Below are 14,446 nucleotides of genomic sequence, written 5' to 3' on the forward strand. Positions count from 1 at the left end.
TCAATATGTGCAGAATAAGTGCTTGAATATTAAATAAAGATCAAATCTGAACCTGTTATCACTGTTTTTAAGCTAAAAAAGGCTTCATGCAGGAACGACTGCACCATTGCTCAGAAGCAAGAAGGTATAACTGGTGGAAGTAGATGGTGCACAATAGACATCAAGGGCAATGTTCATTGTTAACCTTCATCTCACACAGCCTTGTTACACACTCTTCTACCACTAGAGGACGCCATCGTGTTATGTTATTCTAAACAATCTCCTCTTGAGACACACTCCACAAAGTCTTTGCAGTGATCTGCAAAGACTTTCTTTCTTCCCAAGCCCTCCAACCTTCACAGACACAATTATACCCAGACGAGAAGCACTTGTTGTGCTTCCACGGCTCTTTCTGGAGCAATTATTGCCAGCTCACCAAGCTGAGGAGAGGAGAGAAAGAAAGAATGTAAAGCTGGAAGTGGGGAAAAATCCCTCTTTCATTTGTGTCAAAAAGGGAAGAAAGAGCTGTAATTAGAACATTGGATTGCAACTTCTCTCCTCAGTGGGATAATTTCTGTATTTCATTAGGTTTTCACAGGCATGAAAGACTCCCATCGCTTCTGCTCCAATTTGGTTGTGAAAAAAGACTGAAGTGGAAAGTCACCTTCCAATTACTAGATGTCTGTGATGGTACTGACAAATGCACAGCTCTGATTCTTCATTAAACATCTCTGATGCAGTGTTGATTTTCCCAAATCCTTTGAAGTGATTAAAAATGCTCCGAGCACATGACCTACTTCCTCTATGAATGCTGAAGAGGCTTTAAAATGATCAGAATCACACCCAAAAATGTGCACACTGCAGGACTTCACTTAATCCCAACGACCTGTCACGATGTTAGAACCATTTAAAAAAAATCAAAGCAACTGAGGTAATGACTTTAATGTCACCATACGGCTAAGTCGCCCCAATCCACAGCAGTCCAGCAGCTCCCAAAAAAGTGTCAGCAAACGTCCCCCAGACAATCAAGCTGTCCGTCTCTCTGCAGAGGGATTCTGCTGAGTGAAGATGAGAGAGAAGGAGCATCCCCTTTGCTTAGTGAGCTGAGATGCCTTTGAAGTCCCAGTCACACTGAAGACTCATCAACACATGGCTCAAGGCTGCTGGGCCAGTCTCAGAGTTGGCACTTCCCCCATGTTTTGAAGGTTTCTGCACTGAGGGCCATTGCATGTCATGTCCAAAAATAAACATCACGTCTGCTAATAAAGAAGGTAACTCATACACAGATGATGGTAAATAGTTTTCACATACAGTATTGTATTTGCTTCTGCCAGTTGAAAGGCGGGAGCACCAACAATATCTGATCAATAAAAACAGCTATATTACTGTTAGCATCAACTAAAATCTCCCCAGTTTGCACCAACGGTGAGGATTTTATCCTCAAATATGAGCTAAAAGAAGAAGCTACTCATTTGCATTAGTGTGTTGTGTAATGCTGTTTACAATCACTAGTACAGTGCCCGTCGGAAGTACAGTATATATTCATATTGACATTAACAGGAGTTCCACAGTGTGGATGGGAAAATTAATGTGATATACTGTATATATCTATATATTTTCCCATTATCAATATTTCCTGAAAAATTCATCAAAATCCGTTCATAACGTATCAAGTTATCGTGTACAGACAGACAGCGATTTAAAAAATTATCAAAGTAAGTATCACAACATTCAGAACACCAAGACCAATCCTATGGTGTCCTTTTTTTGTGATTTGTACCATTTAACCTTTTTGAGGAATTCCAACTTTTTAGGCAAAATTTCTCCAATTCTTTTCTACTGAGCCAGTGTTATAATGACTCTCAGGGGTTATCATGACTCAGTATACAGCATTCTCACCTGCATCATCGCTGGAAATTCAGTTTTTCTAGTTGCAATAATGACTTAGCAATAGAGGAGTTTGAGTTTTTTTTAACTTTTCTATGTGAGTAATGAAGTGTTCTTCGTGTAAAAGGTGACAAGGCTGAGTACGCACTTATATATTGTTTATTAATATATTTAATTGTAAAAGCTTGAACAAAGAGGGCCTTTTGGTGAAGAGCTGCTAAGTGTGTAGCTTTGAATTGACTGTATAAATATTTCTTAAGGTGTACGGCTTGATGATTTGGAACTAAGCTGCGTAGTAATTTAAAGAATCACTAATGCAAATGTTTTCAAATAAAGCCCTGTGGGTCATTTTTGGCCTCGTAGAAATTAATGGCAAAACAGAAATTGTGAAATAATACCCTATATAATAGGGGTGGGAAGATGGACGGAGTTCACGATAACGAAAAGGAAAAAAGACTCAAAAAATTATCTCTGTGCATAGTAACATATATTACTTACTCTGGGTACAACCTTTTCAACTGAAAGGAATATAAAAAATAAAATAAATAAGAACATAATTAAGAACATTTTTTGCGATTTAAAGTGCAAAAAGTGTCACTCTGCAAATAGAATGCAAAACAGACTGACAATTCATGCCAGTCTGAAATTAAAACCAAATCATCTTGCATCATCATGACATTCTTAAAATAAATAAATACATTCCTATCTGTGCATGAACTTGAATAACAAGTTTTTTTAAAGCTTTAAAATTAAATGAAGTGTCTAAACACCCCAGATTTGAGATATATGCTCTTTTTCAACAATGTTAGCATGTCTACATTTTACACTCGTGCCGTTGACGATACATCTTGTGAATCACAATATATTATCGCATGAAACATTGTCCCGTTTTGGTTTTTACCTTTTTAAAAAATGCTTGGATAATTCTAATGACTATCGGATATATCATATTTTAGTAAAATTCTCCCGCGGGCCGAACTGGATGCTGTGGTGGGCCGAATTTGGTCTGCTGGCCTCTAGTTTGCCACCTGTGCTGTAGAGGATAAGCAGGTGCATAAGACTATAAGGACAATGACAAAACTTTGCAGAGGAACAAAATAGAAGATTGTATTTTAATGTAATCTGCAGTTTTCACGGTAGTTACTTATGTAACATCCAAGCTCAAAAAATCTTTTTGATTTATTTGGGGTCTTGTCCTGAAGAGAAAGTATGATCGTAACTGACAACTTGAATGATTTCGTCTGACTTTGGTGGTCTCATACTACTCATCCCTTTGTTTTGTGTCTTTGCTCAATGTCACACAGTTTGCTAATAAACCCAGACTGTGGTTAAATGGTTTCCTGTGGGCTTTGAGGACAAGGAGTGCCTGCTATAAAACAAATCTATAGACTGCACAGTTTCCTAAAATACTGATGGATGAACTGACCACCATCTTGCTCTAGCTAAAGATTTTTGTACTATATGTGATATGTACGTGTTATAGTTGAAATGTTTATTCCTAAAAAAGACTATAATGTCAGAAAATCAGTGATATAGAAACACTAAATAGAAATAGTTCAGGTCAAGGTGGGTTTACATCCAATCAAGATATTGGTGGTTACATTTTTTTAATTTACAAAGTAATGACACCTCATTTTTGCAGGTGTAACACTTTGTTTTAAATGTGCTTTTTTTGTGTGATGGAAAAATACATCTATCCTGATGATTCCATTTCAGTGATAACAAATTAGCACATCTTTGACACTCATAGCTTTTCTCACCACATACTGTATTCATCCTACCTAGGGAACGTAAAAACCAGGAAGATTTGTCAGAGACAGCTACTGCATCCAAAAGAACTAAAACAAAGATAGAAATAAAGAACTTTTTTCTGTCATTTTAAAATCCCTGGTGAACAATCGCAGCAGTTATATGCACTTTGGTTGCAGATGGATGACACCAGTTACCATAAGTACCTCTTCTTATTGTAAGCAAACCAGGTTGTCGCTTTATCGTAATTTCATTTTGTGTCCATATTTGGTAAAGCATATATATATATATATATATATATATATATATATATATATATATATATATATATATATATATATATATATATATATATATATATTTGCTTTTAAACCTTGCAGTTGACTTACTGGTAATAATCCTGAAATTTACCAATTGATCAATACTCTTTTTAACCTTTCACTACAAAAAAATCTTAATTGTTACTGTTTATCGGCCTCCAAAATCATGGTTTTATTGATGAATTCTCTGATCTGCTGTCGGGTGTTTCCACAGAATATGATTATTTTATTACTGAAAGTGTCTATTTGTATGGTTGCCGTACAGACAACCCCCGGTGCTATTGGTACGGTTACTGAAGTACAAGTACGTAGCGTTTGAGTTAGGGTTAGGGTTAGGGTTAGGTTATAACCCAATATTGCAACAATTTTTAGGGTTAGGGTTAGGTTTAGGGTAAGGTTTAGTCTTAGTCACGTGACCTAAACTGGCCAAATGGGGGCGCAGCGTACAGTTAGAATGTCAGTATATTGTTACTGCAACCATACGGATAGCCACTGCCTTTATTATTTCAGGTGATTTTAATGTACTTGTTGATAATCAAAATGACCAGTATGCCAACAATTTTCTGAGCTTGCTTAATGTTTTTGGCCTTTCACAGTATGTATCTGGTTCCACTCATAAAAAGGGACACACCTTGGATCTCGTTCTATCCAAAGGGCTTATTATTCCTAAACCCTCTGTTAGAGATGTTGCCTTGTCTGATCAATGCTGTATTTTCCTTGATGTGTCTGCCTCTCCTGGACGACAAAACAGTGTTAAAATGATCAAAAAACGTTTTATTGATGACAACACAGTTGAAGAATTTGAGAAAACTAGAAATAAATCACCTGGGCTCCTGGTATCATAAACTGATGATCCTGTGATGGATTTTAACAATATATTACAAAATATTATTGAAAGCACTGCATCTGCTAATTAAAAACCAAAAAAACCCATGGAGAAAAACAGTACGTGTTAGACAGCTTAAGAGACAGTGTCGGCAAGCTGAACGTAAGTGGAGAAAAACAAAACTTCAGACTCAACATTATCATTTACAGGGATACACTTTATACATTCAACAAAGACATTAAATTAGCTAGACAGTCTTATTTCTCTAAACTCATTCATGAAAACAGAAACAATAATAGTCATTTTTTCCCACTGTTGACAGACTTATCAACTCTCACAGCCAAATCCCAGCAAGATTATTTTCACTGATGCCTGTGAACAGTTTTTCCATTTTTATTAATAAAATAACCACCATTAGATCAAAATATTAGTCCCTCAACAACATTGAATACACCTCATTCCCAGTTACCCAGAAACAACATCCTTAATGTCACCAATGCTGGAAGATATTATTTAAAAAAATGTTTTTAACGGTTTAGCTTCTGACATGTTACAAATTGTTAATTGGTCCTTTCAGTTTGGTATCTTCCCCTCATCTCTAAAAACAGCTGTTGTCAAACCTCTTATAAAAACATATAATCTGCCATCTATAGACCCATCTCCAATTTACCATTTGTCAGTAAAATACTTGAAAAATCAGTTTACTCTCAGCTCAACAGTTACTTGACCACCAATAATATTCTAGACATTTATCAGTCAGGTTTCAGATTCCTCCATAGAACAGAGACGGCCCTACTCAAAGTTTTAAATGATAACCAAGTAAACACAGACTCCAACAAAGTATCAGTTCTTGTTCTTCTTGACCTCTCTGCAGCATTTGGTACAGTGGATCACAGCATTTCATGAAACAGATTAAAATAATGAGTGGTGCTGTCTGGAACAGCCCTACACTAGATTAAAACATACCTTCAAGACAGACAGTTCTTTGTATGGAGCGCATCAAGGTTCCATTCTTGGACCACTGTTATTTAATCCTTACATGCTCCCACTTCCACTGGTCATTCAGAAACACAATATCAACTACCATAACTATGCAGATAACTTGACATATCACTATCCTCAGATGACCTTGGATGTCAGACAATTTTCTTCAGCTTAACAGAGACAAAACAGAAAGTATCATTTTTGTCAAAAAAACTTCTGCTCTTCTCAATTCAATCGCTTTAAACACAAACAATCATGCAAAAATCCTTGGAGTAATACTGGACAACAATTTACATTTCAAAAGCCACATCAATCAAATCACCAAATCTGCATTTTATCATCTGAAGAACATATACAAAATTAGAGACATTCTGTCAAGATCCAAAGCACAAAAAAATGTTCAAGCATTCATTTCAAGTAGACTAGATGACTGTAATAGATTATTTACTGGCCTTTCAAAATTCTCTGTTCAACGATTACAGCTTATCCAGAATGCTGCTGCTAGAGTCCTGACTAGAAGTAAAATGTTTGAACACATCACTCCTGTCCTCAGATCTCTCCACTGGCTTCCAGTACAAAGTAGAATTGGTTTTAAGATTTTAATACTTGTTTACAAGGCACTGATTGGCCTTGCTCCTAAATACATGAGAGTCATGCTAATAAGATACCAGATAGAACTCTCAGGTCTACAGGTAGTGGCCTTTTAACTGTTCCACGTATACGTTCCAAGGCAGGGGAGGCTGCTTTCTGTTTTTACGCCCCTGCCTGCAGATCTGAGAGAAGCTCCTGCATTAAACACTTTTAAAAGCAAATTGAAAACTTTACTTTTTGGAACATTTTACAGTTAGATGTTGATGCCTGCTTTCAGCGTGTGTTTGTGTGCATGTGATGTGTGACCTACTTTGTGCGAATATTTTTTTTAAGCTTTTATTCTGAATTTGTATATTGTATTTTTAATTTGCAAGTCATCATTGAGATGACTTGTTTTTGACTGTGAAATACATTGTGTTGCCTTGTGCATGAAATCTGCTATATATTTGATTTGATAACTAACAGTTTCCTTCGAAAACTGAAACAAAAAAAGATTTTTCAGCCAAAATGACCATGAGTGCACCCAATTATAGCCAAAAGATTTCTACATTCATCATTGTATGAAGTAAATGTTATAATATTATATATCTGTGCAAGTGTGTGCCTTCCCTGGTTCTTTGTATCCAACTGATTTATGGAGCTGTTTAGGGTTTAGAATGAATAATGCAGCGCATGTTAGTCAGCAATCTCTAAAAGCACTCTTTACATCTTTGCTGGACAAATGAAATGTTTATGTATTGCATGTATGGAGCTTTTAAAGCAACGGGGGACAAATCAAGGCTGCTTGTCTTTAATAGCTTCCCAGCAACAATCAAATGTATAAAATCAACATTGATGCAGAAAAAACACACAAACATAGACCATGTGGAAAATTCTGAGCATTAAAACGTGCGGTTTATATGGCGTCAAACCCATAAAATTGCAGAAACCAGTGTGCTTTATTAGGGTAGATTTTTACTAGACAGCAAGAACATGAGACTTGTGTTAGGATATTGGACTGTAGGACACGTGAACAGGCTATGGATGTTTCCTGTGGAGGAGTGAAGCTCAGGCACTGAAGGAATGAAAGAAAGTGATGCATAAGAAGGTTCAGGGGGCTACCACACTGCTGTGCTGTGGAGATGATGACCAGGGACTGTGCTTCTCCAACTGTGCACAGACTGCTTATTGAATTCAAAGAGTGGAATATGTCCTGTCCTGTACCTTCAAACCACAGTTTGCCATCACAGGGGGTAGAAAGGTTTAAAAATGTAATGCATTTGAAATGAAATGAAAAGGTACGAGTTGGAATTATACATAACATGGCGGCCTTAGAAACCTGGAGTCCAGGGAACCCCCAACCAGCTGAGTCTGCTGTATATACTTTATGTGTGTGTGGGTGTGTGTGTGTGTGTGTGTGTGTGTGTGAATGCGTAATGTGATGCTGGCTGTATTTGCTCCTCTTCTTCTCCCCGCTTGCTTGGGCCTGATGGAGATTAAGGGCCATTAAAGGCTCTCTGCTTCATGTGCAGTTTCTATTGATCAGACAGGCTCGATGCACTGTAGCCAATGATCTGATTACAAGTGTTGTACACCAGTCCTTGTCCCCTCCCCCTCTCTGCTGTTCACTCTTCTCTCGCCCACTCATCCTGACGATATGTTGCCTTTGCTGATGTTAGCACTGGGACCCAGAAGATAGTGCTGGTGTTCACTGTGCACACCTCACTTATTCCTCTCTCACCTTTGTGCTCTTTTATTCTCAAAATGCAGCAGCGAAGTGAAGAGACTTTATATTTGATTGGATGAATTAGCATGCTGGCTATTTCTTTGTTTTCACAAGGTTTCACTGAATATTTCTCATTTGCAGGTGAAATGTACCTGGTGGCTAAAAAAGGAGAATTCTCTGCTTCCCGTTTGATCTAACTTTTTATTTTCTGTGTTTGTAATATTTGTGCGTTTTTTAAAATCGCAAAGTAAGACATGGGCAAATGGCGGTCTGGGGGCTAGTTTAGTAAACGCACAAAATTAATCCAAAACCAACCCATTCTCACAGCAAAATGTGTAATTTTTCACTAGAAATGTCGTCAAAGCAATTCTAAAGCCACAATCTATCTTGAAATGAGGCAATTTGACACTAAAATATACAAGATGTCCGCCATGTTTTTCATTGCAAGCAGGAAGCGACTCAGCAGTCACGTTCTAAGAGCGTCTTACGTAAAATGCTTACAGTGTTGCTTGTGGACAAACGTTAATATTACACATTTTGCTGTGAGACTCAACCCAGTCTCACTCCCAACTCGTCACATATCAACGATCAGGAATGACTATGTGAAGCTAAGTAAGCTTTTTTTCACCGCAACTTTTCAAAATAAGACTTCTAACCCTAAACCTAACCCTAACCATAAGTTATGGGTAAATTTCTCACTAGAAATGTCATAAAAACAAGCCTTAGCGTCACTACGTGAACGTCAATATGTGACGAGTTGGGAGTGAGAATATGTTGTGAGACTGGGTTGCAATAACACACAAAACAGCAAAAAATACACAAAATTACTCAAAAAACATACACATTTACAAAAAAAATGCAAAAAAGGGTAACACTAATAAAAAACATTTAAAAATTGCTCAAAGGTATATCAAAAATACACAAATTTACAACAAAAACACATAAGATGACTACAAATGTACACAAAAAATAACAAGTGGCCAAACAAGGGCAACTGGTGGTTATTTGTGTGCCCCCCAAAGTAAACATACAAAATTAATCCAAAAACACACAAAACAGCAAAATACACAAAATTACTCAAAAAAACATACAAAATTCTAAAAAAATTACAAATAAGGAAAACACAAATATACAAAATTGCACAAAAAGACCTAAAAAAATACACACATTTACAACAAAAACACAAATAATGACTACAAATGTACACAAAATGAACCAAAAAATAAACAAAATTTTAAAAAAAGACTCCAAACACAAAAATGACAACAGAAATATACCCAAAATGACTCCAACAATACCCAAAACACAAAATGAAAGAAAAATCCACAAAGTTACTCAAAAATCCACAAAATTGTTCAAAAATACATAAGGCGACTATAATTATACACAAATATAACAGAATAATTAAAGCTGCAAGCAGCGATGAACAGGCCCTCGCAACCACACGCATGTCGGGAAGTGGCGCACGTTGAGGTGTGTTGCATGTCGGAGTGCGGCAGAAATGTTGAGACGTATCTGACCATCTTGACTCCAAAACACAAAATGACAACAAAAAAATCCAAAATGACAACAAAAATACACAAAATGACTAAAAGATAACTAAACAACAATGAAAATACACAACTTCACTACAAAAACACACAACATTACCACATGATTGCACATAATGACTCTAATAACACAAAGCAACAACAGAAATATGCAAAATGCAACAAAAAGACTAAATCTTTATTGTTTCCTCTCTTAATCTTCAGATTGCTCATTGTTATGAATGCTGAAATGATATTGTGGCACTCAGATCAATAATTGTGGCCCCCACTGTGATAAAAGATGCTCTAAGTGTAGCATTTTCATCCCTGTTTCCTACAAAAGGTGCAGTCAGCCATTTAGTTACTTAATACTTTAACTATTTCCAAATAAGCTTTTGTATTTCACCTCACTCATGTTTTATATCATTGTGTTTCTCTCTGTTCAAACATATTCAAGCTAGAGGCAGTAATAGGTAATCGTCCATTATAGGGCAAACACTTATACAATGAAAGTAAATGACACCATATTATTTCCTGGTGAATTTCTGGTATCCAATGAACCAGTTAGACACTACATGTATGGACTTTGGTTGTAATGCGGGTAATCCATCCTATTTAGAAGACACACATTCCTACAAAAAGACTAAAAGAGACAAACTATGACAGAAATGGTTCCTCGAAGTACCAGGATGTATGATAGGAGCCTATTTTTGTCCTGATTTCATCCATCACTGTCACTAGTAAGAAATGTGGAGAATCCAAAACTACTGTGGAACGATGCCAAGACACATATGTATTTTTGCTAAGTCGGAAATAATTTATTCACTAATATTTTTTTTCAGTATCTCATTACGCATTAGGATGCTTGGCTTTGATATATAGCACAATCCTCAGGGCCAAATCAGGGTGGGAGCTGAAATATGGATTAAAGTAAAATTCATTCTATCCAGGACGAGCAGAGCCTTGAGAATATGACCACAAGGATGGGTGGGAGGCTTGTAAACAGCTTTACTCTTTGGATGAAAGGCACACTGTGATGTGTGTCCAAGAAAAGAACATGAGAGTGCAACATGATAATGTGAGTGTCAAACCCCTGAGAGGGGACACAGTCTGGCAATAACACAATTAAAAGCTAATTCTTTAGACGCCCATAAGCATGCACAGATATCCTCAAAATCTGTAGAGATTGTCATAAAGAAACCACACATGTGCACATATCTGGACTTTGATATGCTGCACCAGCCAGGCAGAGACACTGACCTTCAGTGCGACTGCAGTTACATCATGGGGCAGCTCTGGCTCACATGCATATTAAAGCAGGTCCTGCAGGGATCACCCACACCTTTGATTGCTTGGGACTATTGCATTATCAGTGTATATTGCCACAGAGTGGCTGTAATGGTTTTCTGCTTCAGAAGAGATGTAGATCATGAGCAAAAGCAGATCAAAGGTGTGCACACTTATAATTTCTGCAGGGGAGTGAGACACAGTCTAAAGAATAAGAGTTAGCCAGCAGGGGCACGCCTTCATTTCCAAATATAAAAAAAAAATAATATAAACCAATGAGGCTTTTCAAATCTAGGAGTCAACATTCATTTTTCTGAATGATGGAACTATAACATAGTATGGCATTTACATTGAGGATAGAAGACACAATCGTGGGGCCATCCAGGCCAGCACCTCCAGATTCACCAACATGTTCTACCCCAGTGCAATAAGATTACTGAACACATTGAGGGTTTTCGCTGACATCACTTTCTGGGCAGTGACCCGGATGCGCGGCCATGCTGGAGGTAGCGGATGTTGACACTACATGTTGGAGGCTCACAGAGGTGTAGTCAGCGATGGATAAATCCCAAAAGAGAAGCTCCTAAAAATGCGTTATAGATGCAAAGGCATACAGGGAAGGACTTGATCTGCAGGAACAGCCACGATGTAGAACTAGTGACTATAAAATACAGACATTGTTCTTCCCTGATTTGTTAGAACTTTTGGCAGTCTATAAAACTCCACGTGTTTTTCGCGGTCTGACCGATTAGTACAGTCAAACACACGGCAATAGTTCACCATTTCCTCTCAAAATTCAGGATTTTCTCATTTGTAAAACTGCTGCTTATCTCCAAAATGGCAACTTCCAGGTTGATGACGCAGTTGATGGCGCGCCGTGAAAACCCTCTGTAAGAGGTGTTCAGTCAATTCAGACAATTTGTAACTGTGCAATATATTTATCCTTGTTGTTCTTAGTGGCTCCCCTTGTAAATACACTTATCTCTCTTCCCTGCACCTTGCATCACAAGAGTTGTCTCTTAATTTTGTTGTACCTTGTGCATAATGACAATAAAACTATTCTATACAATTCTAGATTATTTTATTTACCTGTTATTTCCCTCTTGCTTATCGACCAGTGCTTGTACATCAGTGGGGTATATGGGACCAGCAGAGGGCGTCATTGCAATGGAATCAGATTAAGAAATTAATGGTGGTACAATTTGTACCTTTTTTCCCCCCCAACCCAGCAGAGGCTATAATGATTTTATTGAAATGTGCAATTGTAAAAACATGCATTTTAGGAAATATGCATATAGATTTTTAATCTATAAATATTTTTAAAGTGTTACATCCAATTAATTATTGCTGCCATGTGCTCAAACGTGCAATATTTAGAGGTACATTTTCATATCATGATGGCAGCTATAGTAGAAATATTCATCTACTGTATTTTGTTGCACATGAAGCATCACACGCACAAAGAAGGAATTTCCTTAAATTGTCATTATTTAGGACTGGATAGTTATGTTGCAATAAGCTACAATCTGTTTAGAGATTAGAAAAAGAAGAAAAAATACAGTGAAATAGCATTAGCTGTGTGTTATTTGGTGCTGATTGTTGCAGCAGATTTCCTTCTCATTAAATCTCTATAATGAGTAAATTAGTGAGTCTCCATCTGTGGCATTGCAAACTTAGAGTCACATGCTGACTATATTCACAGAATCATGCTGGGTGTGTTGGTGGAGGATAAACATGCACAGATGATTTCACACATGCTACAGCAGCTACAGCACAATGCACAAAAGAGAACATATAGGTTGCACATAGTACACTAAATCACACACTCGCTGCTGGGAAGAAAAAAAAAACATTGGCACGATGAACGCTTAATTCACAGTAAAAAAAAAAAAAAGAAGTAGAAAATCATGGAAAGGTCTTTCTAGCAGCACTATTGATCCGACTACACCACCCCCTCCCACCCACCACACCACATTCCTCCTCATCCTCCCTCATACATCTGCCCAACCTCCATGGTTACATTTCTTCCTGTGTCATGGAGTGCATTGTAACATATATCTCACATTCACAGAGCATTTATCATTGATTTACCACGCCTCATGCTGCAAGCTAAGGAACAGCACGATGGGATGTAAAACTGGTGTCAAGTCATTTTGTTTGATTAAATATATTCCTTTTAGATATTAACAGTACGGTGACTTAGATTGAAATCAGGCACAATAAATAACATCTATTTATCAGATGGTTCACTATATGACGCTATAAGTCTAAGTTTTCAAAATTCTGCCTGATTGCATTTTTTCTTTTTCCTATTGACATTTTGAAAATCTGCACCAAACATTTTGCCGATATAAGGTCGGTAAAGGGTGGCACCCTTTTTCAATGTGCAGCAATTGGCTCCATTTTTTTTGGGTACAGATGCTTACAACATCAATTGGAACAAGACAAAAAGTAATATGGCAAAAACATTTGGTGATCATTTTTATTTTGTGAACCACTCTAATGTGCACACCATATGTAGTTTAATTCTGAGAGAAATATCAAAGCATTGAACACAAATAAAAGCACATTTTGAGTGAAGAAAAAAAAAAAAAAAAAAAAAAAGGAAGCAAGTAATCATAAAAAAAAAAAAAGCTTGAATCATGGTTTACATCATAATCACTGCCTGTGTTGTGTAAAACAAGAACAACACATATGGTAAATCAATATGTTACGTAAATTACGTAATGCTTGTTTCACCTTCATGAAGGAGAAATAATTGTGTGTATTTGTGTGTGTGTGTGTGTGTGTGTGTTTTAGAGTAGACGAACGAAGGAAGAAGGAATGCACACACACACGCACACACGCACCCATATCATGTGTAACCATCTGCTCTAAATGATAGGTAATTAACTCAGGCCCGTCTTTGTTTTACCGGCTGACATACAGCAGCTCTTCAGCAGAATCTATGTGAATCAAGGGCTTCAGAAGAACGGAAGGACAGGAGGACATGTGAGAGGAAGGATGAAGAAGAGGAGGAGGAGGAGGAGGAGGAGGATGGCATGAGATTGGTGAATGATGCAGCATAAACCCAAAGAGGCAACAGAGAAAACCATTAGGATGATGGGAGAGAAAACCCAGAGCTGGTGGAAAAGGGACATGCTGGGTCATAGAGGCTGCCTGTAGATACACCCACCCACATGCACATCATACATATATATCTTTTGAAGTCATCTCTGTGTGTGTGTGTGTGTGTGTGCGCGCTTGTGTGTTGCTGAGCCTGCTGTGTGTGCAGCTCACCTACAGTTTTCACATCAAGGTCAGTCTCCGTTGAACCCGATTCTTTGCACTGTGTAGGTTGGAATAAAAATGGACCCCACATTCTTTGTCAAAGAAAATTGATCAGCGCTGCACTCTATTGTGGATGTTTATCTTATACATACTGTACCATCTGGCACGGTGTGTGAAAATGCAAAGGCTAAGCACATTTTTATATCCATAATTTATTGGAAAAATCCAACTGAAATGGAAAACAAATAGAAGCCATATTTTATTAAAAAAAACCACAAAAAAAAAAACAAGCACATTTCCAGTTAAAAAGGCATGAATA

This window comes from Gouania willdenowi, chromosome 20 (genome assembly GCF_900634775.1).
Source record: "Gouania willdenowi chromosome 20, fGouWil2.1, whole genome shotgun sequence".
NCBI lineage: Eukaryota > Metazoa > Chordata > Actinopteri > Blenniiformes > Gobiesocidae > Gouania > Gouania willdenowi.